Genomic DNA, 27,504 nt, shown 5'->3' on the forward strand with positions numbered 1-27,504 from the left:
CTCTTGAATGTAATTTACTCTTTTTCTCAGTGTTTAACAACGGCAGTTTAGACTTTCGTAGCTAAAAGGCAAGAGTTTAAGAAGAAACTAATTTGTTGTGCAGAGGTAAACGATCAAATATACAACAATAGAGCTTGTTTTGTAGTTTTCACATAGTTCAGGCTACGTTTACACGACAACGATGAACTAAAAACGGAAAAAAAAAATTCCCTCGTGTTTTTCGCGTTTAGACGACGACGACGCTGTTAAAACGATCCTCGATCACACGGATCCGTGAAAACGATTGAAAACGCTGTATTCTGCAGTCAGGCCAGTAGATGGCGATGTCACGGTGCAAAGAAACACTATAGACTGAACACATGCATTATCGTATCGCATATCGAATTGCGCTATATTTAATGAGTTATCGCATTTTTCTTCAATATTGTGCAGCCCTAGTTCATAGTCACGATAACAATCGATATCGAATCAGAACCAGTGAATTGATTCGTGAAGCTCTACGGCACATTTTTTGTCTATTATGGCACATTGAATGTGTTTGTTGAGCACTCATTCATGCCTGGAGCACAAACGCTGCTGACACTGAATTTGAATACCTTTCGTTAGAGGTTTTATCGCAGCACTAACACTAACCAGGAGCAATTAACCAAATAAAATCCCACTACACTAGCAGCAATTCCATTAATCTAGTAAATGTGCACCTAATGAGAGTTAGAAACATCTGATAGCATTAACAGCCAGTCTAGTGACGCTCAGCTTTGCGTTCCGTCGCCCCTGGAAACGACTAATCACTCACACTATTAAAGTTTACTTCCTGAAACTCCAGTGTAACACAGACGGGCTCATGTGGGACCCATTACGCTCCTGTAGAAACACAGATAGTCCAGGACCCGCTGGAGAAACTCTGAACTCCACGCAATCACAGGGTAATTAGTGCGGGAATGCTAAACTCGTCGCTAAACGCTTTTGTCTCGCTGAGCAGTGTCACGTGGAGGCCTCGTGGTGTCTGGGTGGTCTTGATCGTCCGTTCCGATCCTGAGCACATGCATCAACACACACACACACACGCATGCAACACACACGTATGCATGTAACACAAATGCATGCAGCGACACACGCACACATCACACACACATATGCATCAACACACACACACACACAAGAATGCATGCAACACACACATGCACACATCACACACACACCTATGCATGCAACACACACGTATACGTCAACACAAATGCATGCAGCAACACACACACCACACACATGCATCAACAAATACACACGTATGCATGCAAAACACATGTATGCATGCAACACATACGTATGCATGCATGAATGCAACACACACATCACACGGATTTAAGTTCATCGGAATGGTACGAAACTTGGTAAAGGTTTTGGCACTTGCTGTGTGAACACACACGAGCGCATTAGAAATGAATGAGACGAATTTCCTCTAGTGGAAGCGTTCATTTTCATTTTCATTTTCAGAGAGAGATCAACCTCAAATCGAACACAACGTGTTTAGATTTATGACTTATTTTCTCACAGTTTTAGAGTAAAACGTGATTTTGAAGATATATATTTCATATAAAAATGTAAAATTTTATTTTTGTGCATGTTTCGTAACAAAACACGTACAATTCTGCGACTTTCAAAAACTTTTTTCACTTCAGCAATAATCTGCTGAGTGTCGTCTTTGAACAGAGATCAAACTTCAGTCTGTCGCTCTAAAGCGTTCAAGATTTACCACAGTTTAAGTTGGAAATTTAATTTTCAGTTCTATGCTCAAAAAGTGAATAAATGGATTATAAACACAGAGTAAATATAATTTAGTATAAAAGAAAAATCCCCTTAAAAATACAGCATTAAATAAAAGACATTAGCAAACTAAAATATAGTACATTCATTTCACTGACCACATTTTGTATTTCTGAGCAACTCGTGAAGAGCACATCTGACTTCAACACCTGCAGCTCCTCCAAAGTATCTCAGTTATGAGAACCCGTTATTCCCTCGTGTCACGATGTTTTTGCACATGCTCATTTTTATTTATTTTATTATAAAAAAATATATATTGGTCATTATTAATATGCATCTAGGTTATCAGAATTGGCAAGTAACTGTGTAAAAATAAGATCTGATTAGTTAGTGCATTAACTAACAATGAGCACAGGATCTATTTATCTTTGTTAACTTTTAGTTCATATCAGCACAGTTTATTAAATATTCACAGATACAAACTTTTAATTTCAATAATGCATTAACAAAGGTTGAAATTAAGATTAATAAATGCTTTAGAAGTGTTTTTCATTGTTAGTTAGTTAATAATATCTTATTGTAAAGGGTTACCACTTAAAAATGTAATAAAACTTATAAATTAGTTCAACTGAATTAGGACTAAGCCGTTTGCTTTTTAACTTTTTTTTAGCTAATTCCCATTTATTTGTTATGGCCAATAAATGATGTAATGATCGATATTATAATTCAGTACTATTTGTAACCTTCCATAGAAAAGAACTTTAAATAAGTGACTGAATTTTTTTTTTTTTTTTTTTTAATAATAATAATAATAATAATATAAAAAATAAAATAAAAAATAAAATAAAAATAATAAAAATAATAATATAAAAAATAAAATAAAAATAAAAATAATAAAAAATACAAATTATTATTTATTAAAAATAATAAAATTCATATGCAAACTCATAATGATGCGTTTAATTAAAACATGCTAATATTAGTCGATACCGATATGGACTCCAATATAATGTGCACAATTTTTGTCAGGTAAAATGTATTTAAATGTTTAAAATACCATTTATAATTCTCTATAGATCATCATATCCATCGTGGGAAAAGTTAATGACAGTAATTTCACCTTTTACACAAACTCGCATGTTCACCACGAGGTTGAAAGCAGTTCTTCATCACTCCGCCACTACTGATGCTGAAACACACATTTTAAACATCTTTTACTGTACCAATTTTATTATAAACCTTATACTTTCTATTTGAGCCAATGCAGATAAATTAGTGTAAAGCAAATCGCAATTGGCACTTGGAGCAAACGCGTGCTATGATTGGTCAGCGCAAAATAGCTGTTATCCGATTGGTTTAAGTAGACGGTGGGCGGAGTCAAACTATTCGTGGATTTGTCTGCACGGTTGTATAAAGCAGCACCATTTCTCTTTTGTTTGTTATAATTTTGTTCTTGTCCTCTGGCACTGTTTTAGTGTATTTTTCTTTAATTACTTTGTATTTTTATTTTGAATGATTATGTCTCATTGCATTGATCTGGTTCGTGGCATTAACAAAAAAAATAAAATAAAAAAAGTTGTGTTTGAGCCATAAAACACATTCTTTTTTTCTTTTTTGTTGTTGTTGCAAATCTCATTTTATTCATTTGTGAATTTTGTTGATTTTGTGAATTTCTATCTATTTATTTGGAATAATGCGACATTTCTAACACCACAGATCCGTCTCATACACAATAACCACCCTAAACTGGAAAAGTCTCGTGCGCGAGGGTGTGTGAGTGAGTGTGTGTGTAAGAGTGAGTATGTATGCATGTGTGTGTGTCACAGGTTCACAGCACAAAACCACAGTTGACACACGTGCCGTTTAAAGCTCACAGTTGTTCTTACCACACAGTGTTTTAAAACTATAAAGATTTACACAGATACAAAACAAACACAACAGACGCCAAATAGGGCAAAGTTGATCTAATATCATTAGCAGGATAAAAACTGCGTCACACAGACTCATCCCACAAGGACTCTTTTCTTTTTAACACAAACTAAACACTCTTTACATGCAGGTTTTCTCCACTAATACAGACTACAGATCTGCTCAACATTGCACCAGTTCCCAGTGAAACACAAACGCAACACACTGCAATATGACACTGTAAGTACCACAAATACAAAAGAACAAGTTGGCTCGACGGAAAACACTGCAAACATTTGAAGTCTGCTCATATTTCTCATCATTTTGTGCGTCTGAGCCCGAGGCAAGTGTCTGATCCCATCTCACGGGGGATAAAAGAGCAAAACTAACGAATAAAGTGGAAAGAGCTTTCAATAACACTCGTAATGCCACCAACAATCACTCTAATAATAGACGGATTTGTCCTGAAAGCCACATGAGTTACTCTTCTTTAGAAAGGCTGCTTTATAGGGGATGAAAATTAATTATGATTTCAATTATAATATCGAATTTCAGCGATATTGTATATCAATGAGATGTTGTTTTTAAAACACACACACACACACACACACACACCTCCACACTTTTACAAAGCTTCAAGAAACCGCAAAAATTATCTAGAAGGAAGTTTGAACTGCGCATCAAATTAAAAAAATGCACCTCATAAAAATTGTGCACTTCTGCATAAACAATGGTTTAGTTTATATTCAGTGTTTTGTTCTTGAAATAAAGGAAGATGTTCAGATGTGTTAAAGCAAGGGAAACACTAAACTCTACAAATTGTTAATTCGTTCAAACTTTCACTTCTCCTTTTCTGTAAATTATACGAGGTCAACATTCACAATCCAGCCCAAACTAGACAGTTAAACAACTAAAACACAGTTATCTGCTCTGAGAAACTCTGTTGAAGAGCATCAGGACAGAAGAACAGCAGTAAACTGACACATATCAGGAATAAAAGCTGCAGAGAAACAGAGAAAGAGTCTGTACCTGATGTGGCATCACCGTTTACTCTCGGTTCACACGCGCCAGCTTCACATTTAGATTTACCTATTAAAACACACACACATATACCAAAGTGTGATACAGTATCGTGTTTTTCCCCTAAATATGATGCATCTGTGGTCATGCTGTTTTGTGTGTCGCACATACAAACACACACACACACACACAGACAGACACACAAACATACACTCGCGCGCGTGCGCGTGCATACACGCAGTGCATGGCCACATATTCGCATTAAAACAACTGACCACTAGCGATCCAACAGTTTTCCCAAGTACAAACACCATGATAATCATTAAAGTATATTTTACCAGAACTAATCAGCCTCGTTTATGTAATCATCCACTGAATCCAATAGCAGGCCGTGGTTAAAACTCGCGTTTAGTCCCACCGAACGCTTTTTCTCTCCAGATAAACCAGCAGCAAACGGTCAGCAGCTTTACTTAGCCCCGCCCTCCGCCTACATATCTATAGACACAGAGCGCCAATCACAGGCGTCCGTTGACATACCCTCTCCGCCGATTGGGCGGAACGCCTGACAGCTGCATTCTGATTGGCCGAATGGCGCGCCACTGACTGCGCGACGGGTAACGCCCCCTGACCTATAGGGGTGTGTCCTGACGTCACGGCTCAGCCGCTAAGAGGTAAACAATCTGTGCCCACAGTGTTTCTGTGTTTAAAAAGTTAAAAATATCAAAAGTAGGTCATTCATGTTAAAAATGCAGACCTGTGGAGTTAGGACACAAGGAACACGATGGCATATTTGGGTAAATATGACTTGATATGGTCATTTAGTATTATGTATTTCATTATGTTATATTATCATTAGATTGGCAGCAATATAAACTGATATTGTTGAACATTCATCAACAACAACAGTGTGATTATAGCAGTTAAAGCAGTTTAATAAGGGGATGATGTAAAAATGTGTATTTTATTGAAATTTATGGCATCATTTGTTAGGATTACCTTTTCAATCAATCTGACTATATGATTATGTATATTATTATGATATGTCATTTACATATATGTATATATATATATATATATATATATATATATTATATAAACATATGTATACCATCATAAAGTATGTGTATATATATATATATATATATATTTAAAATGTGTGTGTGAGTGTGTGTAGTATATAGTCGTGTTGGTAATTCAGTTACATGGTACTATATATCAAAGTACAGCCTAATATTACTGTGATATTAAAGTTCATATTTTTTAAACTCATACAGCTCCTCTGAGATTATATTTAGCTGGAAGACATTATTCGAACACAAAAAATCCTAAAGGAATGTCCTACTAATCCACTGGGATCATGTGTGATTCCTTGGGAAATTCCCATCAGGATCTATAGGATTAGGCCCTAATTATGCTCCACATTGAAGGCAGAATCGAGTGTGTACTATGAGGATATTGTGTAGGTTCAGTTTTAGTGTCGTGTGTGAAACATACAGTCAATCGCGTGAACCCTGAACTCTAACTCTGCAGCCCAGACGTGTGTGTGTGTGTGTGTGTGTGTGTGTGTGTGTGTGTGTGTAACATACAGTTGATCGCGTGAACCCTGAACTCTAACTCTGCAGCCCAGACGTGTGTGTGTGTGTGTGTGTAACATACAGTTAATCGCGTGAACCCTGAACTCTAACTCTGCAGTCCAGCTGATTTTGTGTTCTGTTGAATGTATAGATACAGAGAAAGACGTGTGCGTGCGTGTGAGAGAGAGAGTGTGTGTGTGTGCGCGTAAAACAATAGTCACGTTAGCACACAGCTGAAAGCTGAACCGAGGGTATGTTAAACTTCTGACCTTCTTTATGTTCCTCGGCCTCGTTTTCCTCTGCGTTTCTTTTGTGTGTTTCTCCGGGGATGTGGTTTGAACATTGTTGCTCCCGCCGGGGCCACATCCGGTGTTTAGGGTGTGTGTGTGTGACCTGGAACGGTGTCTGATGTTGTCTATACGTTACGTGTGTTTAGTTTGCAGAGGGCAGTCTGGCTGAAGCTGCTGTTCTTGAAGAGGAAAGTGATTCATATACAGTATAAAGTTAATAAAGTATTACTTTTTCGGTAATTATCCAAGGCGTTTAGTTGATGTACACTCCGGTCAAAAGTTTGGAATAATTAAAACATTTTCATGTCTCTGAAAGAGTCTCTTCTGCTCACCAAGGCTGTGCTTATTTGACAAAAAAATACAGTAAAATTATGAAACATTATTAGAATGTAAATCAGCTGTTTTCTATATGAATATATATAGTAAAGTGTAATTTATTCCTGTGATCAAAGCTGAATGTTCAGCATCATTACTCCAGTCTTCAGTGTCACATGATCCTTCACAAATTACTCTAATATGAGGATTTGATGCTCAAGAAACATTTATGATTATTATCAATGTCGAAAACAGATCAAATTTTTGTGGAAACTGTAACACATTACTATTAAACAGTCTGGGGTAAATAGGATCTTTTTTAAGAAAAGAAAGAAAAAAATTATCTTGCATCACAATAAGTGTATTGTGATTATCAAAACATTTTAGTAACTAAACTGAATTGTATTAGGTTTAGTGACAAGTTACAATGTTTAAATATGGTACAATTTCTGGTAAGCTACGTTTTTTATTATTATTGCTTGACACAAATTTCACGATTTCAATTCAATTTAATTCTTGTGATTTGATTTAATATTGACTCATTTGGATAAATATTAGGGTTTTAGGGTTATTATTTAAGGTTAAAAATAACTCAAATTAAATATAATGCGTTTTTTATTATAATAACAACTTTATTTAAAGATACAAGTAAAAAAAAAATATAATAAATATGTAATATAGTACACATATTTAGCAAAATACTCTCTATAGCTCTTTTTTCCTAGCCAACTAGCGTGCTAGCCTATTATGGTGATTAAATGGCTTTCCTGAGGTAAATGTTATGTGACATAATTGTTCTCCAGCGGTTATTGACCTCTTTTCGCGGTTGAAAAACACTGATTGATCTATATTATGTATGAGGAATATACATTTCGGTAAGTTGTACTGTTTCTTTCAACGTGGTTCATTCGTGTTTATTTACTGTTATTCCATGGCTTGGTTGAATTCTAATGTAGAATGCGGTGTGTTATTGCTTGATAACCGTTGCCATGAAAAACAGAGCGTTGCTATGGACGCAGGATTCTAACCGTAGAAACGGAACGGACTATTTTCTTTAGCGGAAGCAATACAATCGTTTTTAAATCAATAAACTCCTTTTTAAATCAATATTTTGTGTCAAATTATTGATTTATTTGGTAGGTAGCCATGTAATAAGCGGGATAATGTAGAGCGAGGCGGTTGTTATAGCGAACACAACCCCTTCAGGCAGATTCAAGATCCCTCCGCTTCGCGTCGCCTGAGATGATCGGTTCACGTGCCGCTAGCGATCTGTCACGTCAAAACGCGGCAAAACGGTATTTATTGTTTGAATTTCGTAATAAAATTGACAGAATCTGAGAGCTGAGATTTTCTTTATATCATAACTAACCTGCTCTGTCTAGTCTGTCGTTGTCCGTGTCCTCTTTGCTTCGCGAGTTTTCTGTGCGTGAGAAAATGGATGTGGCGTGCGCGTCTATTCATCAAGGCAACATTAAATCGATCAAAGTGACAGTAAAGACATTTATAATGTCACAAAAGATTATATTTCAAATAAATGCTGTTCTTTTGAACATCAAAGAATCCTAAAAAAATCTAATCTATCAATTTCCACAAGTTTCAACATTGATAATAATCATAATGTTTCTTAAACATCAGATCCTCATATTAGAATGATTTGTGAAGGATCATGTGACACTGAAGACTGGAGTAATGATGCTGAACATTCTTTGATCACAGGAATAAATTACACTTTACTATATATATATATTCACATAGAAAACAGCTTTTAAATTGCAATAATATTTCATAATTGTACTGTATTTTTGATCAAATAAACACAGCCTTGATGAGAATAAGAGATTTCTTTCAAAAAAAGAAATATCCTGAATTATCCCAAACTTTTGACGGGTGCTTTAAAAACGTATGCTTTTTTTGTTCAAACGTCCCAAAAAGTTTAAAGTGCGCCCTTTAAAGTGTTAGTTCATCCAAAACTGAACAATTCAGTGGTTTCCTCATCATCACATCGACTTCCAAGCCATAAAACGAAAGTCATATTCACCTGTCTGTCTGTTTCCTGACTCTATAAATGCACATTTATGAAAGTGTGCGTATGATTCAACATAATTGCATTAGTTTGCATGGACGAGCGAGCTCCTGTAATGTTTTCTCCACGTTTCCCCTCGGTGTGTGTGTGTGTGTGTGTATCTAGGCCATCTTGTCAGCTTTGTGTCTGCGGATCAGGATTGAGGGGGGAAGGGCTGGAGTATTTCCCGGGTCAAAGGTCAAGTCCGATCGGTGGGAAAGCGAGGCACGTTTGTGCACATACAGGCATATTTCAGAGAATTCGAATGGGATATTGTAACTAAAACGCTCTTTCTGTGGAAGTTCTACTGAAAACTTTTCTCATGTGTTTTGGTCCTGCCAAGATACACAGTGTTTCTGGAAAGATGTTAAGAGATTCATTGCTGATAATCTTTTAAATACTTTTAAATTCTCTTATCCTATAAACATGTGATAATTAGGTCATTGCTCAAAGGATGCTTTATTTTTATGTAAATTTCATATTCACAAATGTAAATTCACAAATGGCAAAGCGAATTTTTCGACATTAAAATGTGCATAGATGTGAAGTCAGAATCTCATTTAACATTTTCATATGAAAAGTATCTATTTATGTGTATTGAACAATATATAGATACGTACCCTTTTTTTGTCCCTTATCTTTCTTCTTATGTAATATCTATTGTGTTGTTAAGCATGTGATGTGTTCTTCTGATGTAATATTAAAGTTACACTTGTACATGCTGTTTGCTGGAAATAAAGGCGTGTTTAAGAGCTGTCAGCGTTTGCTTGTCCTCGGAGTGTTTTTAGATCAGCTCTTTCTTCGAACACGATGAGTGAAGGAGAGTCTGGCTTCACAGGAGGAGATCTGTGTGCGACTGCAACGTTTCTGCTGGAAAAACAAACACACACTGTGTGAGTCAGGAGAACCAGAAGAGAAGAGCTTTCACTGGGATCTGCTCAAGGTTTCAGAACAGGGTTATTATACAGAGAAATAATGTGTAGTCACTCAGACATATGATAACAACAGATCAGCAAGTGACACGTTGAGTTATACGTGGATTTTAAAGCACAAAGACTGGAGTACGGTTTTTTTTTTTTACCGTTAACTAAATCTAAAACAATGAATAAACCTTGAAAATAATGTATATATATATACACACACAAACACACAGTATTCAACATTTGAAGTGGATCAAAAATACTTAAAGTTGTCCTAAGACGAGAATGGTTATTGATAAAAATTCATGTATAACTTTGATGAAAGGTTTTGATCCACTTCAAATGTTCATTCATATATATATATATATATACACACACATTTATTTTATTTCAGAAACAGAATCTTATGTAAAATTATAAATGATCACAGGAATAAATTATTTAATATATTTTCATATAGAAAAGAGTTGTTTAAAATTGTAGTAATATTTCACTATTTTTACTGTATTTTGATCGAATAAATGCAGTCTTGGTGAGCAGAAGTGACTCTTTCAAAAACATTATGAATTCGTAATTAAGCCAAACTTTAGGTTGAAGTACTAAAACAACCCTTAAACCAATAATAGTAAAGATACTAAAATAACAAGGAGCATTAAAAATTATAGAAGTGTTCGGGATAAGCCTTGAATTCAAAGTTTATGCACAAAAAATTTTAAATAATGACTTTATTCATCTATTAATTTTCTTCAGAACATAGGCTCACTAGTGGCCAACGCATAAAGTCGTTTTTTATTTTTTTTATTTATTTTTTTGCCCACAAAAAGTATTCTCATCGCCTGATAAACTTAAGGTTGAGCCACTGTAGTCACTTGGACTATTTTGAACATTGTCTAACTTTTCCTGGATGGCAGATATCGATTACCTAGCAGCCTATGGAGGAGTGAGACAGCTCTCAGATTTAATCAAAAATATCTTAATTTGATGAACGAAAGTCTTACGGGGTTGGAACAACAGTAATTACTGACAGACTTTTCATTTTTGGATGAACTAACCCTTTAAATGTCGTTTAAACATTTGATGAGAAAAATATCACACGCTGATGGAAACATACACTGAAGTTAAGAAGAGATCGTTTTGTTCTTACCTTGATAGTCGAAAAAATCCATTTATAAACGTGGTGATGAGGACTTCTTCTCCTTTCTGTTTCTGTATAAAATGGCGGTTGGATACTATAAAGTACATACGTGCAACGAGAACGTGCGCTGCAGCTTTTAAACAGATCGCGCAACTAACTGCTCGTCCAATCAGTGACACTGACACGCTAATATGCAAATAAAGACTAACGTGTTATCACGTGCTATCGGAAATTTCCTACTCCCCACTTCTGAAGTAACGATCACGATCTCATCGCATTCAGGTGTTTTGTTGTCGGAGTGTACAGGAATCACGGAGGACACTATAGGTTTATTATTGCCTATTGTTAAAATCTTATTAAAGCCAAAATAATATTTAGCATCTCATTCATTGACAACCACTGATAGTCAGCCTGCTGATGATTTTCGCTGTGTACAATCAAAACGCTTCAAATGATTATTCATAAATAAAAAAAATAAGACAAGGGGATGTAACAGAGAACGTGGGTATCAAAATTATCCCCGAATTTTCCATTGGTAAACAGGACTTGAGTGGGCGTTCATGTCCAATTTGTAACTGAAAACTCGTATTTATTTACTTATTGACAGGATTAACTGTTAACCCTGAGTAAATTATGAGCTGTGTAAAACGTGGTTTACCGTGATTTTTTTTTTTAATGAGTTTTTATGAGGCAGGCGTTAACTATTTTAAATGTCAAACCCCTATTTAATTAAACTGAAATTTTGAAGTAGAAAAACAACAGTATTTTCTTGTACGCTAATAAAAAAAAAATTTGCATTGTAATGGAATGCATAATTTCAAATAGGGCCTATGTATTGCAGACACAGATAATTCTCCTAAAAATCCTTAAAGGGATACTTCACCTCTGGAAAGATGAATGTGTATTTAAAATGGGTCATTTATGTAGAAGAAATGTGAAATTATTTTTGAATTTGGAGCTTTCTAGACTGAGAAAAGCCAGAAAATGTATTTTTGGCTCATGTGGATGAAAGACAACAACTCCCAGAATGCACTTGCTTCGCTGCTCTACGAGGCCACTCCCAAGCCACGCCTACCGGTTACAGAGCGCAGTTAAACAACTAGGCTAGGCTACTCGTGAGACTCCGTGACGAGTCGAGTCTCCCCGGGATTTCGAGATCGCCCAAAATGTCCGGGATTCGGCTTTTGCGTTCTACAGTCGCCATTCATCATGTTTACTGTGGCGAGCAGGACGAGACTGAGGGCCGCAGGAGAACGATCAGAGGCCGGTGGCGTGATTACTGATGAGTGACACCTGTGAGACGCACCGGTCTCGTATCTCTCACGGAGGAGCGGGAATCTTCTTAGCAATGCTAAAACGCACATCAACCGATCACTTGTTTAGCGTTCATGTAAACACTACATTCAGATTCACCAATCGGAATGAATTCAGTTAGATTGAAACAAAAGGTGTGCATGTAAACAATGAATGGCGACTGCAGAAAGCAAAAGCCGAATCCCGGACATTTTGGACGATCTCAGCTTTCTCCTACTACTCAGCTTTCTCCACAGAACAAGAGCCTGCTAGCTTACCTTCCAAAGAAAGATGGCAAACACTGTGTACATTCTGTGAGTGAGATCCCTCTATGGGCGAGTTGAACACATGCGGGACAGCTCCTCCTACTGGCTGTAGTCTCTATCCTCTGGCCAAAAAGCACGGTAATTCAAAAATACTACAGGTTTTCTACTAATACAAAGCTTAATGCTAAATCCTGAAGTATCCCTTTAACAGATAAAGAAGACACAAATGAGTCAAGCACTCACATCTTCCTCATCAGAACATGTAGTTGTTTATTTCTGTGCATTTATGCTAATTGTGTTTACGTGTACGTGGTGTGAGTGTTTTTATGTCTGGCGTGATTTCCTGCAGAACACTGTTATCTTTAAATGTTCTCGATGTACCGTCCTCGCTCTTCTTCCCTCATAAACAGGTCAATATCAGCACTGCCTGACCGGCCATCTTCATTAATAATCAAGAGGATCCGTGGACATCGAGGCAGGGGGTCGAAGCATCCGTTATTCATGCGCTTTATATGATCATCATCTTCTTCAGACAACCAAGCTATATTGCATCTTAGAGGCTCAAGTTAGTGGTGGAACGGATCACAACATTCACGGTTTGGATCATACGGTTTTTGAGCCACGGATCGGATCAGATCATTTTTCGGATCAGCAAAACAAATATATATGGGGGGGGGGGGGGTAACTTAGTAATTTATTACTTAAAGCTCACTTTAAGTTCTTCGATACTACACATAGACTGTAAAAAAATATGGACAAAGCGTCTGTGACGTCACCCATAGACTTTCTGAAGAACGGTTTTGAAGCCGTTTATGGGGGGTATGGGCGGCGCCATCTTGGGAAATCTTGGGAAATCCTAACCCCGCCCACCTTCTGACACAACGCGCGTCACTCAGCTCGCTCTGCTACTCCGGTTATCTCTGTGTATATTTTAGGCAACGAAATATGTTATAAAACACCATACGAACTCTTTTCATTTTCATTTAAAGAAATCTTAAACATTATTGCCACACAAATGTGGTTCAGGCAACGCGTATTGATTATATTCACTGCACATAACGTTTGCCTATTTATAAAAAAACAAAATATAAAACACAAACCTGCCTCTTTTCGTTTTAAATATAATATAAAAATATTAAACATTTTAATATGGTCCAGGCAATATGTGCATTTGTACTAAACAACAGATGTTGCAGTAATCAACATTATAGATCATCTTTGTTGTATTCAAATTTAAAATGACAAAACTCAACCCAGTCTCTTTTTGTTAAATTTCAGTTTTATCAATATTAGCCATTATAAAAGTATAAGTAAAAGGTATAAGAAGCTATACAAATAAAGCAAACAATTCAGTCAAACATACAAAGTCAGCGCTCTAGTCTAACCATACAACGGTAAAGTTAAATAGCTTATAAAGTTATGAAACTTCCCCTCAGCCAAAACGATTGGCCAGGGAACAAGTTATACATTCACGAGACCAAAAATCGCCCGTTAGATATACACAAGACGAATTATACCTCATGTTTAACCACTACAGAGACGCCAGGGACAGGTCAGCGGCGAACGACTAGCCGAGGAAAAGCTGTTCCAGGCGGGGTACATGAGCGCCGAGCGCCCGGTCATCATCGCTGGATCTCACAACTGGATAAAATTTTCATAAATCTTTAAATAAACCACAGATTTGAGCTTTAAACAACTACATTCTCGCCTGAAAAACTCTTAAAACTACATTTCATGATACAGAAACAGTAGTATTATATTTCAAATGTGTTAAAAAATGGCGCTTCTTATGTTGTCATTCTCCAGTTGGCGCAGCCTAAGCTGTCAATCAAGCTGTCAATCAAAGTTAACCACGCCCTTATTTGTCATACATTTTATATCTAAATACTATCTAAACTAACGAGTTAGAAAGAAATTCACCCCCATCACAGTTGTCAGGCACTCGGAACCTATCGAAAAATCCAATAAAAGTCCATGGGACCAACCTGTAAAAACATGAATTTATGCTGTGTAAACTGACATTTTAACATGGGGTCTATGGACATTTGCTCCTTTTGGGACCTTCCCCTAGCGGATTTTCGATGTATTGCATTTTTTCGCACTTCCGGGCAGGCTTCATTTTTCAGATGAGAATGTTGCCCCTTGATACTACATCAAAAACTACAAGCCTAACTGATAAAGTTCACACATTATTAAAAACAAGTGAACAGTCAGTAATCAAATAAGAACAAATACACAAATTACACAAGCAGAGATGAATACTAAATCACACATTTACATAAGTCTAACAGTAGTATTCAGGTCCAGAAATGAATAATTAAGCCTAAATGTAAAATAACACTATTTGTTCACTGTACTAATTAAATAGTTTTATCTTTGTTAACGCTGTATGTTGTTGTTTTATTAACATTAATGTCACAGACAACAGCAGGAATATTAGGCTGCCGTCACTTTAAGAGTGAATGCACCGACACACATCTGGTTCCTTTCTCAACTGTTCACTTCTGACAGAACCGAGAGAATACTTGCCGAGACGGTGTTCAGACATCATGTTGTGTTCATGTGTCCGTTCAAGGGCAAGGAAACGCGAAAGAGGAATCACTCTCTCTCTCTTCTCTCTCTCTCTCAGTGCGCACAGATAACGCGCGAGTCCCGGTTTTCGCTTCTTCCTCTGCGTTTAAAATTGTTTGAATGTGGAAATTGGCAAGACAAAACACGTCTAAATGATAAACTTTCACTCTATGATGGTTAAATTTAGCAGTTAATCCGTGAATCACATGCGTGCCGAACCGAGGGGCAGCTGGTCCGTACGGATCAAATGTGATTCGTTGAACATTTAAAACTCCAGAGGGACCAGTTAATTATTTATGCAATCTTTTGTAAATATTATAAACAATATAATATACATGCTTGAAGAAAGAACGCGAATGAAAATAACGCATGGCACTCAGAGGTCACAGACAATGAGACACGAGGAGTTGAAAAGTGTTAAAAATATATAAATAAAGCTCTGTAAAAATCACACTTTAACTTTAAGTGAATCCCATCGGGTAATCACACTTACCTGACCAAAGACTGTATTCAGAGGTCAAATTCTGGAGGATTCCTAGAAAATTAGCTTCATTCTAGCTGATTATGAGTCTAAAGATGGAGGAAGAAGAAGAGAAATGCATGATATATGAGATGAAATAAGACTAAATGCTTTATAAAGCTGTAAAAAAAATATTTTAAGTCCCCCTGTAGTCAATAATTTTATCCCTTAAAACTCATCTTTAATCACCAAAATGACATATTTAAACGTTTTTTCCGTGAAAAAAATAATTCCTTCAAATATCTTGAATGTAACTCGACACCTTTGCCTCATTTAGTATGCGCGGTTCTATGAATATGCAAATGAGCCCCGCCTCCACTCACTCACTCAGCTCAGAGATCCACTGGTTGACGATCACACGTTGATCTGATTGGTTACAAGGTAGTTTGTGACGTCAGAAACACCAGCGATTTCAAAGTGTGTTTTTGAGACCGTCTTTGGTTCACTGCAGTTTTAAGGAGGAAATACTCAGCAATGCTGTCGACTTATGAATTTACACACGGTTTGTCTTAAAGCATATTAAAAACACCACATAGACACATAAACAACATTAAAAGCTGGATTTTCACCACACCTTCAGATAAGTGTGTCTGTGTTTGGACCTTTCAGGGCAGTGTTTGGCATGAAGTCCTGTCATTTTCTAAGTTTAGCTCTGGCAGAAGCGACTGATTCCTCAGTCCTGGCGATTCGGCTCTTTAATGTTTTTTTTTCATGTGTGTAAGTGAATACAGAACAAGAGAGAGACATCAAATCCTCCTTTATTGACCGCAGGGTTTTCAGACGGTTACTTTCAAGCTATTTTAAGGCATGAAGAATTTTTTTTTCAAAGAAAATCCGTTTAAATATGTCATTTTGGTGATCAAGGATGAGTTTTAAGAGATAAAATGATTGAGTGCAGGGCGACTTTAAAGCGTTATGATGCAACAGGACTCTATTAATAAATGAGGTTTGTGAAGACAGGAGGGTTTCTCTCTCTAGCGGTGAGGTTTCCCGACTCGAAGACGAGTCAATGTTTGACCACACTGGGCTATTTGTGTCTCAAGCAACTCCGAGGCATCAGACTTTGTCCTGTCAGTTGTTTAGTGTGTGTGTGTGTGTTTGCAGGGACTCTTGTGTAACTCCAGATGTAGATTAACCCTGCAGTCTGTTTGCTGAAGACCCTCTTTAATGCCGTTCTCGGGAAACTGCTGTATCGGCAGGATTTGATTACAGACATTAGTCATAAAATGTAACATTCAGAAATATTTTCATGGATTTTTAGCTTTTACGCGTTGAACAAAAAACATGCCCAGTCTACATTTCACCCGAAACAAAAGATAATTAAATAATAATAATGTCACAATGCAAATAAAAGTTAAAGGGGTGGTATAATGCCCTTTTCACAAGATGTAAAATAAGTCTCTGATGTCCCCAGAGTGTGTGTGTGAAGTTTCAGCTCTAAATACCCCACAGATATTTTTATATCGCATGTTAAAGTCGTCACTTTTTGAGGGTGAGCAAAAACACACCGTTTTTCTGTGTGTCCCTTTAAATGCAAATGAGCTGCTGCTCCCGGCACAGGGGGCGGAGCTTCAAGAGCTTGTTCTTAGCAGCTTCCATTAGCTCACAAACACACACATGCACTGAAATTTCCAAAACTTTTAGCCTTTTATGTTCAAACCGGAGTCAGACAATGATGGAGAGACTGGAGAAGAAGTGACAACATGTAGACAACATTTCTGAATGGTTAGTTGATGAATTTATGAAGCTGATGTGGAGTTATCTTCTAGTCATTGATTAGCATATTCTGTCTTGATAATCTATAAATCGTGTTCAGGGGGCGGGGTTATGTAAATTCTAGGGTTGGTGATGTCACTAACCCGGGAGGAATGTGGTGTAGTCTCTACCAGCCGTTTGTTGTAGTCCTTAAAAAGTGATTTCTTTAAAAGCAAATATCTCCCTTTGCTTTGAGCTTTGAGCATCGTAACTTTGCAGATGTTGTTTATGCTCAAACAGCAACATTACACACTAACTAAAGTTAGAAAAGTCAAATCATAATCAACCACCCCTTTAATGCATTTACAGTTTTTTTCAACTGCTTACACACAAAATCCTCATTTGTCACGGAATTTCGGGGAAACCGCGGACACTCAAACACCAGAACTACACGCCAAATCTGCAACATCGTACACTAATTCTCGGCCTTCGACTCAGTTTACAATTTTTGCAAACCACAACACACACTTCTCTGTAACACACAGCTAACAGGAAATATCTTGATTTCCTTTTTCAAACTCAACCTATCAAAATACCACACTAATGATGCGTCGCAATTCGCCTACTTTAACGGTTGATCTCTGTCAATCATCCTGTCACTGTAAACTGACCTGTCAATCATCTTGTCAAAGATCAAATCCTCCACATTTCATTTCATTTCCTACCGATACGGAGATGCAGTCACGCTGATCTATGAGGAACACACTGCTAGCCAGAATAACCTTGAGTTTGGTCACATGTCGTTTTTGCCAAATTAACGTGCGAGATGTGTGATATTCCATCATGTAAGCAAAGTCAACAGTGATTACAAGGTGTTTGGTTTCATTTCTTCACTCATTTCATTTCTTTATCTAATTGATGACTAGTCTATTCTTGTGCTCTGGTTTAGACGTCTATTACATTTCCACTGACAGCCCAGATTTCTCAGTGTTTTAGCCTAGACGTCTCGGCTTGCTGGGTGTGAACAAAGACAATTGCAATGCTGAGTGAAAACTTTTTTATATGTAAATATAAGTGGCTGAACTCAAGTTTTGGATGTTGTGTTTGTGGTATACAGCCACACACACCATTGCACACTGCAAAGGGAGAATGTGTGAACCATGTACAACACATCACATGTGCAAGCACTCATTGCTTTGCCAATAAATAGGTCAAAGGTCAAGTTATAGGTTTTTCGGATTGTGTAATACTGTATTCACAACCAAAAAATCAAAACAATTAAATAGTTTGGTTTCAATCTCGCGTTCGTGTTTACCATGAATTTTCCAACATCTCTCTGCCGATTACTTTCAGTCTTGAACAGAAATGTACATGAGCTCGTGAAAGAAGAGCTCTAGGTTTTGAACACCTGTGTGTATATGATATATCCAAAAATATAATATTATGGCAAAGGTGTTTGCAACGCAAGACAAATGTTTGCTTTTGAGATGTTTGTGATATTTTGAATGCAGTGCTTCATTTAGCAGGAGATGTGAGGCGTTTTGCATATTGTGTGTGCAATTCTTGGATTTGTGTGTAAAGTTTTGAAGATGTGTGTAAACTTTGGCCCTCTTGTGGTTAAAAATAAAAACAAAACTGTGTATCTGTGAGTGAGTGAGTGAGTGAGTGTGTGTGTGTGTGTGTGTGTGTGTGTGTGTGTATCTGTGAGTGAGTGAGTGAGTGTGTGTGTGTGTGTGTGTGTGTGTGTGTGTGTGTGTGTGTATCTGTGAGTGAGTGAGTGTGTGTGTGTGTGTGTGTGTGTGTATCTGTGAGTGAGTGAGTATGTGTGTGTGTGTGTGTGTGTGTGTGTGTGTGTGTGTGTGTGTGTGTGTGTGTGTATCTGTGAGTGAGTGAGTGAGTGAGTGAGTGTGTGTGTGTGTGTGAGAGTGAGTGAGTGAGTGAGTGAGTGTGTGTGTGTGTGTGTATCTGTGAGTGAGCGAGTGTACGTGTGTGTGTGAGAGTGAGTGAGTGAGTGAGTGAGTGTGTGTGTGTGTGTGTGTGTGTGTGTGTGTGTGTGTGAGAGTGAGTGTGTGTGTGTATCTGTGAGTGAGTGAGTGAGTGTGTGTGTGTGTGTGTGTGTGTGTGTGTGTGTGTGTGTGTTTGTGTGAGAGCGAGTGTGTGTGTGTGTGTGTGTGTGTGTGTGTGTGTGTTTGTGTGAGAGCGAGTGTGTGTGTGTGTGTGTGTGTGTGTGTGTGTGTGTGTGTGTTTGTGTGAGAGCGAGTGTGTGTGTGTGTGTGTGTGTGTGTGTGTGTTTGTGTGAGAGCGAGTGTGTGTGTGTGTGTGTGTGTGTGTGTGTTTGTGTGAGAGCGAGTGTGTGTGTGTGTGTGTGTGTGTGTTTGTCTAAAGTCAGCTGGTTTAAGGTAAACATGAAACTGAGCTCTGAGTGTTGTCTGATTAATCGCACACAATTGTGTAAGATGTAAATCCACACTAATCAGGGGTCTAGGAAACAGTAATTAGGCAAATGTAGAGCTTAACTCTGATGAGGATCTGCACTAAAATTAGACATTCCAGGATTAAACTGCAGAGTCACGTGAGGACCTGTCCCTGAAATCCCCTTTACAAACATCAACATGATCGGTCTGATGATGATGTGTCAGCTCGTTATTAAAATATGACTCTCATCAGCTCTAATGAGCCGCTCCCTCTGAGAGCGCGAATCCTCTCCAGACATCAGACAACAATCATGAGATTATTGTGATATTATTGTGCGAATCATAAATGTCCCAGAGGAGAAGATGATCAGCGAATAACAGCCTTAATAACATAAGTGTTGGAGCATGATGACGCACGAGTCATATGAACTACTGTTATGAGCTTTAGTGCACAGTATAAAACATTGGGTTATTTTTTTTATAACCCAACCATTGGGTTACACATATTGAGTCACTTTGTTGGGTTATGTTTCCAAAAATGTTGGGTTTTTTCTTGGGGTAATTTCTAGTAATAACCCGGCTGTTGGGTTAAATACATATGCTGCATGTACACTTGTGTATTTTGAATTTATGTGCACAATTATGTATATTTACATTAAATTATAGACTCCCCAATATTTAGTTTGTAATTAAAAATATATATTTGTTGAGACATATTTATTGTTTTATACAAATAAACAATCTGTATTTTGAAACAAAGTGTATTTTATTAATTAAAATAATGTCATAAATAAAAACAAATAGTTAACTTAACTGTTGGGTTACTTTTAACCCAACGCACAGGTGCTATACCACCCCAAGGTTGGGTTATTTTAATCCAGCATTATTAAGTGAGTGAGTTTGACAGTCCATCTTTACCAGAGAGCAAGGTTTAATGCATCAATGTAATTTGAGCAACATGAGGCTTTTTTTCCATGTTTTTTTTTGGGTTTTTTTGGTGAAGCTACACAGTAAAAAAAGAAAGAATTATTTTATTTTTTTAACCCAACCACTGGGTTACACATATTAGGTCACTATGTTGGGTTATTTTCCAAAAACGTTGGGTAATTTCTAGTAATAACCCAGTTGTTGGGTTAAATATGATTTCTGTATATTGTAATATTGTTCAAAAGTACTAACAAAGTCATTTTCTTTAATTAAAATGTTTGTGCATATTTTTGCAAGGCTTCTGACAAAAGCCCTTTCAGTTTTACCAATAAACCGTGAAAACACAAAGAACAAATGCACTTTACTTTTTTTTTTTTTAACTTTTTTTTTATGTTTTGGTTATTCAAAAGAAAATGTCACAAAGATGGAACAATGTTTTTTTAAATAAAAAATAATGCTAATATTGTTGACTCCAACACTTCTTCTAAATCAATAAATGCAAATAATGTTGTTCATTATTATTATTCGACATTATTAAATATAATTTGACAACAAAAAAAAAAGTTTGAGGGGGTCAAAGTGAAAACTGATTTGAATAATAGCCTACTTTAAAACTAAAACATGATTTTGTTGCAAGGTTCTGCCAAAGTTATAACCAAACGTTCTTACGTTGACATAAACAAACGTGTATTTAAAGTTGTCAGATCTTTAATACCGTTCTCAAAACGTTTGCACAAAACATTGTTCATGTTATTTATCTATTTATGTATTTTTTGCCAGAAACGTTTTAGTCGGTAGGCCATAATTCGTCTAACATTTTTTAACAGTTAATACATTCAAAAATAACGTTCTGATAATGTTTGCAAAATTCTAAAACGGAACGTTCCCTTAATCTTTTCTCTAACGCTCGCATAAGCAAACATTTTTTTATAAACTGTATGTTTCGAACATACCGAAATAGTGTATAGTTTAGTGATGGCCGAACTGTTTCCAGAAGCTTCGAAACCTTTGCGAATCATTTGTTCCGAATCAGTGATTCGGAGTTGGATTTCAGTAAACGAGGCTTTGTTGCGTCATCGCTGTTTGGACATGCCATTGGTCCGCCGTTAGAGGGCGATGATCTCTCATCTCTGTGAATGATGACTCTTTTTTTTTTTAAAGCTGATTTTTTTAGTTTGATAAATTTGTAGACATGTAATGACACATTTGATTGAATAATAAAAAGGAAGAGTTGTAGTTAAAAGTCTCTTAAATGGCATGATTAACCAAACTCACAAAACAAGCCCTGATATTTAATCAAATCAAATAAAAACATATTATAGAGACACCATATTTAATGTTATCAGATAATTTGATAATTGTATTTAATAGATTGTTTAGTAAACGGTGTTTTTGTGCTCAGTTTTCACTGCATTTACTCAGTTCTGACCAGCGCGTGTCCAACGATTCGAAACAGTGAATCAATTTTTGCGAGGCAATTGATTAAATTGAATTAAAGTTTCGAAAAGCTTCGTTTCTCCCAGCACTATCCGGGCTACTTACCCTATTATTTCCAGGTTGATGTGAAGAAAAGTTCCTGATTTCATCTCCGGGTCCCGATTGTTCCAGTCTCCAGACCATAGGCTGTAAAAGGATCCAGACACGTGGTGATCGTCTCATCTATACTGCCATCTAGTGGTGTGAACGGTTACTGGCGCACACTGGGCTGCTGATTCACGAGCTTCCAACTTGCGTCATGGTATGAATAAGACATTACCGAGAAAATCTTGACAGAACACACAACACGAACAGTGCTGTTTGTGTTGTGTGTGTTCTGATAATGTTTTCTCAGATTTGCTCAAATCCTCTTAAGAAGATTCCAGTGTTTCAGTGCTAGTAAAACTGAGGCGAACAGTGTGATAAAAATCTAAAATAAAGGTTTCAAATGTTTATTTTTTTATTTATTTATTGTTGCACAAAGAACATTTCAGTGATCAGTGCTTAAAAAACATTTTTAAAAAAATTCTTAGTGTGGAGAACACTAAAATAATTTAAACAACCTTTTGTCGAATGGACAGGTTGTTAAAGTTGAGACCTTTATTTTTAAGAGTGTGACATTGTGAAGTCTGTCCATTAATTAAACATCTCCTCACGGTCGTTCACACTCCTCAAGCTTGTCTTTTCACCTCAGATAAAGCAGGCGTTTGAGCTGAATTATTGAGGGATGTTGTGATCACAGTTTATGAATAATATAATGAAGCATAAAACATGTTGAGCTGAAGGTGGTGAAGCTCTTGGGTTTTACACGAGGCCTTCTTCCACCCCCAAAAACGTTCTGGCAAGATTCTCTCAAACGTTATTCCAGTAATGTTAATAGAACGCTCGTGCAAAGTAATTTGGTCTTTAATAACGTTCTCAAAACGTCAGAGAAAACATGGAAAAAAAACGTTGGACGTTCGTCAAATGTAGGCCTTGTTTAGGAATGTTCAAAAGTAACGTTTGAAATAATGTTTGGAGGGAAAATTAAATTCCCTTAAATTCACCCAATTTGCCAAAACAGCTGCTGTAATGTTACGTTCTTTAATTATAATAAAAGTGTAGACGTATTAGAAAACTTTTTAAAATATTTTCGCCGGTCCCATGGTGTAATGGTTAGCACTCTGGACTTTGAATCCAGCGATCCGAGTTCAAATCTCGGTGGGACCTCGTCCTTTTCAGACGAACCAAAGAATTCGGATGAAATTGAATATAACAATGTGCTTAATAACGCAAAAAAGATAATAAAAAAGGATCATATTTGGAGACGGAGTGGTTAAAGACATGGACAGAACCAAAAGATTGTAGGCTGAGATCTTGCTCCTCCCACATTTGAAAATGAACTCCGCTGTCCTTGATCAAGAAAGTTATGAAAGCAAGTTAATAAAAACACTGTATGCTACGTCATATGGTGAAATAATAATGGTGACACGTCAAACGTGTGTGTGCGCCTCGTTATACACTATCAAAAAGACCAAGGTTAAGCATTGAAGATAAGCATGAATGTCCTTCATGGATTGAGAATGTTTACAAAGCGAGTTACAATAAGAGCATAAGCAATTCGTCAGAGACAAAAATATTTGCAGTAGTTATACAATGCCAGGTTTATTAGAAAGGAAACGAGCTTGAGCAAAGGAGAAATGCATAGAAGAAAACGAACATGATTTTTGTGTGTTTAAGTGTGTCAGGAAAGCAGTGTGACTCATTCTTCATTCATATGAACAATACAGTTTTTTGTACATGACCCAGTATCCTGAAATGCTTTTCAAATAAATAAATGAAAACTGTGCTTCTATTTTTGTACAAGGATCCGTGTATCTTCCTCACGATCCCAAGAGTAAGGAGAAAATGTACAGAGCAGAGGCTTTAACGTTAGCTAATGGGTCGATCATTCCTGGTATTCAGTGCCTTATGGCCATCGTACATTTTAAAAATAAAACAGGTTTTAAAAGTAATTTTTGTGTAGTCCTCATTGGGTGAAGTAAAAGTAAAACATTATAAAAATGATTTTGGTCAAGCTCTGGTAAATCAATTTAACCATTTATTTAACCACCTGGTTAGGGACAAATGAACAGTTTCATATACTTATGATTATAATTTATGGGCACTGTGTACATTCTCAAATGCACATTTGTCCCTTTAAGAGCATAGTAGTTAATACATTATCAGAAAATATAAATATTGTGTATGAATTGGTTGCATTTTACAATTTAAAATGTTTCGTTTCAAATATAAATGTCTAAAATGTGTTTTTGTTTACTTTTAAAGTGCATTATTAATACTAAGGTGTATTTTCATTGTCACTGAATTATTAGTATGCGTTTGCTAATTAAAAAAAAATCTTTTGTAAAAAATGCTTAACAGGGTAGACAGAATAATAACAGAGTGGACAGAATAATAACAAAGTGGACAGAATAATAACAGGGTGGACAGAATAATAACAGGGTGGACGAATAATAACTGAGAGGGCAGAATAATAACAGGATGGACAAAATAATAACAGGGTGGACAGAATAATAATAAAGTGGACAGAATAATAACAAAGTGGACAGAATAATAACAGGGTGGACAGAATAATAACAGGATGGACAAATAATAACAGGGTGGACAGAATAATAATAAAGTGGACAGAATAATAACAGGGTGGACAGAATAATAACAGGGTGGACGGAATAATAACTGAGAGGGCAGAATAATAACAGGATGGACAAAATAATAACAGGGTGGACAGAATAATAACAGAGTGGACAGAATAATAACAGGGTGGACAGAATAACAACAGGGTGGACGGAATAATAACAGAGGGCAGAATAATAACAGGATGGACAAAACAATAACAGGGTGGACAGAATAATAACAGGGTGGACAGAATAATAACAAAGTGGACAGAATAATAACAGGGTGGACAGAATAGTAACTGAGAGGGCAGAATACTAACAGGGTGGACATAATAATAACACGGTGGACAGAATGATAACAGGGTGGATAGAATGATAACAGGGTGGACAGAATAATAACAGAGTGGAAAGAATAATAACTGAGAGGGCAGAATACTAACAGGGTGGACATAATAATAACACGGTGGACAGAATGATAACAGGGTGGATAGAATGATAACAGGGTGGACAGAATAATAACAAAGTGGACAGAATAATAACAGTGTGGACAGAATCATATCAGGGTGGACGGAATAATAATTGAGAGGGCAGAATAATAACAGGATGGACAAAATAATAACAGGGTGGACAGAATAATAACAGGGTGGACGGAATAATAACAGAGGGCAGAATAATAACAGGGTGGACAGAATAATAACAGAGGGCAGAATAATAACAGAGGGCAGAATATTAACAGGGTGGACAGAATAATAACAGAGGGCAGAATAATAACAGGGTGGACAGAATAATAGCAGGGTGGATGGAATAATAACAGAGTGGACAGAATAATAACAGAGGGCAGAATAATAACAGAGGGCAGAATATTAACAGGGTGGACAGAATAATAACAGAATGGCTAAAATAATAACAGGGTGGACAAAAAAATAACAACAAATTAGACAGAATAATAACAGGGTGGAACTTTTATTGAGTTTCACTGCAACACAAATAGTGATAATCCAATATTAACAAGTCAAATGTAATGTTTTGTTTGCATTTTCCAAGAATCACAAAAAGAAAATGTGACACGACATCTTACAGGCTTTAACACAGAATAATAAAAACTCCTCTCAAAGGGCTCATAAAGCAGATACATTCAGTGAAAACAAGTGCTTATATAATAGCTTATTTACAACAATATGTTTTCCGCATTCCACTTTGCCTCGCGCAGTCGAAAGCCACGACCACCAACGGGGACAGACATTGGTGTAACTTTTTTTGCAGCCATGAAGTAGCCTAATTACTTATTCGAAACAAGTACCTACTAAAGAGAGTATGCGATTTTGGATGCAGCCCATGATCCCTAAAAATACAGTGGTACAGTTTGCTATAGTATCAGATGATAAGTCCACTAGGTAGTATATATTAGGGAAGTATGCGATTTTGGATGCAGCCCATGATCCCTAAAAATACAGTGGTACAGTTTGCTATAGTATCAGATTATAAATCCACTAGGTAGTGCACATACTATTCTGATGACGAAAATTAGGTCAAATGGTCAACAGACGGAGCGGAACGCAGACAAGTGAACTATTCGCTTTGTTTAATATCCATTGGTTTTGCCCATATTAACACATGCGCATTTAGATTAAAATATAAATCTGAACAGTTTCGACTGAATAAATCTCGGTAAAAGCAACTTTAAATTTTAAAAACTTTAAATGAAAAGTTTAAATGTACAAATACAAGGTGATACCAATAAATGTATTAATAATCCATAACAAACATGAAAAACTCTTTCACTAGTCATACATCACATCACAGAAGTAAAATGTGATGTGATATTAGTGCATAAATAACTAACAGGGAACGCTCTGAGCAAACGTTCTTCCAGTAACATTAATAGAACGTTCATTCAAAGTTATTTGGTCTTTAATAATGTTCTTTCAAACGTTTGCACAGAGAATATTCAAACGTAATGTTCCCAACGGAAAGTTCCCTTAATCATCCTTCCCTCGCACTTTGTAACACATCTTTCCCTTGCGGGTCAAAAAAAAAAAGTGAGATTTTTTTGTTCTTTTTAATTTATTTACCTTTAAATTACTAGATTTGATCAGTAAATAATAATAAAAAAATAATAATTTAAGCACATTCCTCACATTCTTTTAACTTAAATTCAAAATAACTCACAATTTCATGCATAACTCTGTTAATCCAGCTAAAAATATCTTACATTGGGTGTCTTTGCGGACCTCTTGTGGAAAAAGAATAATATAACATGATTCATGACTCTAGATGTCCTTATAGCTCTATATGGATCAAATGAGCTGTTCCGCTGGGTCCTAAAGTCAGTTTCTCTTCAGTGTGCATTCAGATACACATGTAGACATTCTAAAATCATTTTTTGGTAAAGTTTTAGCATTTTTAGTTAGAATTTTGAGCATTTTTATGTTTTTCTATGTGAACTGAAGCATTCCTCACATTCCATTCATTCCTAAGGGGGTCAAATTGACCCACGAGGGAAGGATTTGTTACTTTTTCAAATTCCACCACAAAACTAAACAAAAAAAAGTTTTTTGTGTATTCGTGGTTCAAGTGCGACAAAAGTCCTTACGGAAGAGGATTAGGGCCAGGCAATAATAAAAAAAATAAAACCATCTCGAGATTAAAGTCATTATAATGCGAGATTAAACTCGTTAAATTTCGAGAAAAAAAGTC

General features: G+C 36.5%; 1 protein-coding gene and 1 long non-coding RNA gene across 3 annotated transcripts in view; both read right to left on the reverse strand.

Moving 5' to 3' along the window:
* The window catches only part of vdra (vitamin D receptor a), an 82,208-nt gene extending 77,027 nt beyond the window's left edge, over positions 1-5,181 (reverse strand). For both annotated transcript variants that reach the window (XM_084428580.1, XM_084428581.1), the window contains exons 1-2: positions 5,031-5,181; positions 4,702-4,761 (exon numbers count right to left, since the gene is read on the reverse strand). The gene's annotated coding sequence lies outside the window, so the exon portion shown is untranslated. The remainder of the gene's footprint in view (positions 1-4,701; positions 4,762-5,030) is intronic.
* A 4,193-nt stretch (positions 5,182-9,374) lies between these two features.
* On the reverse strand, positions 9,375-22,301 carry LOC311301789. Its single transcript, XR_014629507.1, has 3 exons — positions 22,217-22,301; positions 15,612-15,688; positions 9,375-9,803 (listed from the first exon to the last, which is right to left on the reverse strand). It is a non-coding gene; the product is annotated as an uncharacterized lncRNA (long non-coding RNA).
* Between the last annotated feature and the right edge of the window lie 5,203 nt (positions 22,302-27,504).

The sequence above is a fragment of the Rutilus rutilus genome (genome assembly GCF_951802725.1).
Source record: "Rutilus rutilus genome assembly, chromosome: 13".
Taxonomy (NCBI): domain Eukaryota; kingdom Metazoa; phylum Chordata; class Actinopteri; order Cypriniformes; family Leuciscidae; genus Rutilus; species Rutilus rutilus.